General features: G+C 44.8%; 1 pseudogene; it reads right to left on the bottom strand.

The window, feature by feature from the left end:
- LOC106580542 (thioredoxin reductase 2, mitochondrial-like) overlaps nt 1–6000 on the bottom strand; it is a 40500-nt pseudogene that overhangs the window by 11627 nt on the left and 22873 nt on the right.

Below are 6000 nucleotides of genomic sequence, written 5' to 3'. Positions count from 1 at the left end.
TGTGTGTGTCTATGGTGTGTGTGTGTCTATGGTGTGTGTGTGTGTGTGTGTGTGTGTGTGTGTGTGTGTGTGTGTGTGTGTGTGTGTGTGTGTGTCTATGGTGTGTGTGTGTGTGTCTATGGTGTGTGTGTGTGTGTGTGTGTCTATGGTGTGTGTGTGTGTGTGTGTCTATGGTGTGTGTGTGTGTGTGTGTCTATGGTGTGTGTGTGTGTGTGTGTGTGTGTGTGTGTGTGTCTATGGTGTGTGTGTGTGTGTCTGTCTATGGTGTGTGTGTGTGTGTGTGTCTATGGTGTGTGTGTGTGTGTGTGTGTCTATGGTGTGTGTGTGTCTATGGTGTGTGTGTGTGTCTATGGTGTGTGTGTGTGTGTATGGTGTGTGTGTGTCTATGGTGTGTGTGTGTGTGTGTGTGTGTCTATGGTGTGTGTGTGTGTGTGTGTGTGTCTATGGTGTGTGTGTGTGTGTCTATGGTGTGTGTGTGTGTCTATGGTGTGTGTGTCTATGGTGTGTGTGTGTGTGTCTATGGTGTGTGTGTGTGTGTCTATGGTGTGTGTGTGTGTGTCTATGGTGTGTGTGTGTGTGTGTCTATGGTGTGTGTGTGTGTGTCTATGGTGTCTGTGTGTGTGTGTGTCTATGGTGTGTGTGTGTGTGTCTATGGTGTGTGTGTGTCTATGGTGTGTGTGTGTCTATGGTGTGTGTGTGTGTGTGTGTCTATGGTGTGTGTGTCTATAGTGTGTGTGTGTGTGTGTGTCTATGGTGTGTGTGTGTGTGTGTGTCTATGGTGTGTGTGTGTGTGTGTGTGTGTCTATGGTGTGTGTGTGTGTGTGTGTGTGTCTATGGTGTGTGTGTGTGTGTGTGTCTATGGTGTGTGTGTGTGTGTCTATGGTGTGTGTGTGTGTGTGTGTCTATGGTGTGTGTGTCTATGGTGTGTGTGTGTGTCTCTGTCTATGGTGTGTGTGTGTGTGTGTGTGTGTGTGTGTGTGTGTGTGTGTGTGTGTGTGTGTGTGTGTGTGTCTCTGTCTATGGTGTGTGTGTGTGTGTGTGTGTGTGTGTGTGTGTGTGTGTGTGTGTGTGTGTGCCTATGGTGTGTGTGTGCGCGTGTTGGATGTCTACTCACGTTGTCGTAGCTCATTGGTCTGGCCTGTGAGCGAGGAGCTTCCCTGCCTTAACGGCGGTGGGGGTCAACTCAGGACGACCCTGGGAACACAGAACAACGCTAATGAGTGACAGGAAATCACGGACAGAGAGCGAGAGGGAAGCAGACAAATAGACAGTGTACATGCATGCATACTGTATGTGCTTAAATGTATGCAGGCTACGTCACAAAGAGTCACAGAGTACACCTTCCTAACACAGGCCCTTCGGCTATTTAGAGTAGACAGTTGTGTCTGTGAGTTACTGTGTAGACAAACCGGCAGCCTCAGAAAACAATGTCCTCAGAGAGGCAATTCATTTTGCAGCAGTCATAAAACATATGACATATAAATGAAAAATAAATAGCAAAGGATATTTACAAGCAAATATGCAGGGTAAGAATAGGCAGGGTAAGAATAGGCAGGGTAAGAATAGGCAGGGTAAGAATAGGCAGGGTAAGTGCAGATTCATAGCGCAAATTCTAAGTGCAATTTTGTTAACATTTTGTTAAGTTGCAGAATTGCATTCAGAATAAAAGAGTACAGTCTTGAACACACAATCATTACAATGGCATTGACTAAAGGTTTATAAATTAGTTGGCACATTGAAAAACAATCATAGCTTTTGTATTCTCTCAAGAATCTTCCCCACTCCACCTAACTGATTGTTAACAACATGCTGCTTCTGACTGAACTGTAATGTACTGACAAGGATTAGAATATTTTATTTATTTAATCAGGCAAGTCAGTTAAGAACAAATTCTTATTTTCAATGACAGCCTAAGAACAGTGGGTTAACTGCGTTGTTCAGGGGCAGAACGACTGATTTTTACCTTGTCAGCTCGGGGATTCAATCTTACAACCTTTCGGTTACTAGTCCAACGCTCTAACCACTAGGCTACCTCCCGCTGTGGATGTGTCCCAAATGGCACTCTATTCCCATAGGGCTCTGGTCAAAAGTAGTGCACTATATAGGGAATAGGATGTCATTTGGATTGCAAACTGTGGGTCTGGATTTACGCCAGATAAATGTCCTCTAGAAAAACACTGAAATACTCTAACAATAGAGAAAACTGCAGAGCTGCAGGGTGAATCCTCTCTGAAAGCATGACTTAAGTCATCAGCAACCTGTTTGATTACCACCACTGTTGCACATCCTGTTGTCCAAGACAGCTCCTCTGGCACTGGAGGTGAGCGTGTGGGTTCGTGCGTTTGTCTGAATGTGTGTGGTGATATTTGAGTACCTGTGTTTACACACCATCCCGATCTGCGTCATAAATATGTGTTTCTTGGCAGTGCCAAGTGCTCTTCAACATCTCAACACAAAAAGGTGCTCCGTTTGGACATATCGAATTAATATCAATCCACCCCCTTTTAAAAAGTCTCCCACTATGTGAAAAGATGACAGGCATCAGGACTAAGAGTGACTCATCAAAGGCCTGTGTCAAACTAACAGTCTGGAGAGGCCTGTTTTAGTTAGGAAACCCATAGCTGGCCAAATGAAAAGACAGGACTGACATTTAATACAAGTAGACAGAGTATTGTGATACAGCAGTACAGTAGTTAGAAAGGAGATCTCTGTTGTGTATATGCAGCTGCAGTGAGCTCCAAAAGTATTGGGATAGGGAAACATGTTGTTTTGGCTAAGTACCCAAGCACTGGATTTAAAATGATACAATGACTGAGATTGAAGTGCAGACTGCCAGCTTTAATTTGAGGGGACCAAAAGTATTGGGACAAATTCACTTATGTGTATTAAAGTAGTCAAAGGTGAGGTATTCGGTCCCATATTCCAAGCACACAAAGATTACATTAAGGTTGTGACTATACAAACTTGTTGGATGCGTTTGCTGTTTGTTTTGGTTGTGTTTCAGATTATTTTGTGCCCAATAGAAATGAATGGTAAATAATGTATTGTGTCATGTTGAGTCACATATTTTAGGAATATATTTCTAATCACTTCTACATTAATGTGGATAATCTTGAATGAATCGTGAATAATGAATAAAGTTACAGATGCACAAATATCTGTTGTGTAGATCCAGCTTCATGACTAAATCTCAAATTTAAAAGACAAGCAACATCTAAAATGATATGGTGCCCATCTAGCACATTCATTTGGGATTGAAGAGTAAACTGCAGTACCACTTCAACTTCTTGCACACTGTAGGTTTCTTTCCTACCTTTGAAGGCTTATTTGGGCAACTGTAGGTTTTATTTCAGATGTCCATACATTCCTGAAGAGGTTAATGTTGGCATTGTAAGGCTGGGTGAGTACACTGTTAGGATGACGGACATGATCAACACCTACTTCACTGATATCACCGAAAGCGTAGATGTTCGGCACGGATGTGGATTTGTCGGCAGCCACAATTATTTTCCCAGATTCCTTGCTGAACTTGATGCCAACTTTCTCCAGGTTGAGAGTTTTGGTTTCAGGAGCTCTGCCTATGGTCAAGCAGAGGAAAACACAGTCAGACACTTAATATTACATTACACATTGATCAAGAGGGGAGGGTACAGGAATCTTGGATTCTTAGAAAAACTCTGACTGCTCAGTGTTCATAACACATACTAATCAGTTGGCACGCTAGTGGGTTTACGTTTAAGGCAGGTCCTGCTACTCTTCATCCAACAGAGAGAGAGATCTTATCCAGGAATTAGAAAAGAAAACACATGCACAGCTAGGAGAGGGGGAGCGAGGGAGGGTGGCTTGTCTTTTGGCGGGGAGAGAATAATGAGCAGGCGGGGGATAGGGAGGATCCCATCAGCCACTTGGGGCCTCGTGTTTCATTTCTCTCACTTCCTGCGGGACAGTTGACTGATGCTGTCGATGCTCGCCCATCTTGCCATCTGTCTCCATGGTGATGGGGAGCACCAAGCACCCCTACCACCAGGCCGGGCCCCGGTCGAGGCTCTCTCTACCTCCCTTCACTTCCCCCTCGCTGCCTTGGGTCCCGGTCGAGGCTCTCTCTACCTCCCTCCACCTCCCCCTCACCTTCTCATTCCGTGCCTGGGTAACAAAATAACTTCCCCAACTCCTCCCCAGTAGTGCTCAGAGGTACCCACATAGATGCCCCCCCCCCTCCCCCCCAGACTATTTTCCTGACCTGTCCATTACTGCAGCACAAGTGGTAGAGAGACACGCAGTAAGGCTCATAGCAGCTGTTTTCCTGGAAGAGCTGCACTAGGCTAGTCTAGCAGGACCATGCAGTCACCAGTGTTCAACTATGCAGAATAGGTCTAACACAGGGATCTCTCCCTGTCATGGCTGCCTTTCTCAAAGAATTAAACAAATGTAAATGTGTACCAGTGGGATAGTACACTGCATGCATACCTGGTAAATAGACCGTGCATAGTTAGACACTATAGCAAGTTGTATTTACAAAAAGGTTGTTCTTAGGAGGTCTAGCCCCACTTTGGTATCACAGCACAGTTCTACCAAATCACAGCCCAGTTCTACCAACCACCACTGAGACTGGAGTCAGGTGGGCTATCCTAGACTAGTGTCCACTCTGCTCTCTCTATGTATAGACTAGACTACACTACAAGAGTCACTCTAGTCTGGCATTTCCTGCCTTTCTAGGTTTCTCCGTCTATGATTGGAGACTGTTGGAGCGCCACTGATCCATTGTGTGGTGAGACAGAACAACAGAGGTTCTCCTGATAAGAGCCTTCAGTGAGTGTGGAGCCACACATATGGGCAATGAGAGCCAATGACAGGCAGGCCTGATAGGACCACGCTGAACAAAGACTATTGTGGCACACAGAGGAAATCTCAAGACCCACCAGCTAATTAGCCACAACAAGCTTTCTGGCACGACTTGAAATGAGACCAACTACTGTATGTGGCGGTTTATCAAATCAATCAAGTGAACAAAGACAAGAGAAGGAAGTCAGAAAGAATGACTTTTTGGGAAATATATTATTTTGTCTAGAAAAAGGGGTTTCTGAGAAGGCAATCTGTTTAAAGGCCTAAAATCAGAATAAGAGATATGATTGAATGAGATTCTGTACTTTGGCTCAGAGATACTTTTCTGTTTGAAAAAAAAAAAAAATGCAAGACTGAATAGGAGAAAAAACAAGCAACAAACAAAGAAGATAGGCTTTTGAAAAATAACTATTTTTCATAAAATTGTAGTTATCTTAGCTAGCTGAATTGTTTACCAGTTGCTAAGCAGTTGCTAGGGACTCTTTTGGAAGAAGCTAGCTAGCTAACGAAGAACAACAAAGAATATCTAGTTAACAGAAGAAAAGAAAGAGAAAATCAGGACAGAAGAAAAAGGATATCAAAGTGAAACAGTTCTCTAAAGACACAAGAGACAATAATACAAGAAACAACACTTCTGTAGCTTGTCAACTATGTGTCTGTCTATCCCTGTTCTCTCCTCTCTGCACAGGCCATACAAACGCTTCACACCGCGTGGCCGCTGCCACTCTAACCTGGTGGTCCCAGCGCGCACGACCCACGTGGAGTTCCAGGTCTCCGGCAGCCTCTGGAACTGCCGGTCTGCGGCCAACAAGGCTGAGTTCATCTCAGCCTATGCTACCCTCCAGTCCCTAGACTTCCTGGCACTGACGGAAACATGGATTACCACAGATAACACTGCTACTCCTACTGCTCTCTCTTCGTCTGCCCACGTGTTCTCGCATACCCCTAGAGCATCGAGCCAGCGGGGTGGTGGCACTGGAATCCTCATCTCTCCCAAGTGGACATTCTCTCTTTCTCCCCTGACCCATCTGTCTATCTCCTCATTTGAATTCCATGCTGTCACAGTTACCAGCCCTTTCAAGATTAACATCCTTATCATTTATCGCCCTCCAGGTTCCCTTGGAGAGTTCATCAATGAGCTTGACGCCTTGATAAGTT

This window comes from Salmo salar, chromosome ssa20 (genome assembly GCF_905237065.1).
Source record: "Salmo salar chromosome ssa20, Ssal_v3.1, whole genome shotgun sequence".
Classification (NCBI taxonomy): Eukaryota; Metazoa; Chordata; class Actinopteri; order Salmoniformes; family Salmonidae; genus Salmo; species Salmo salar.
This window is presented reverse-complemented; position numbering and strand designations above follow the sequence as displayed.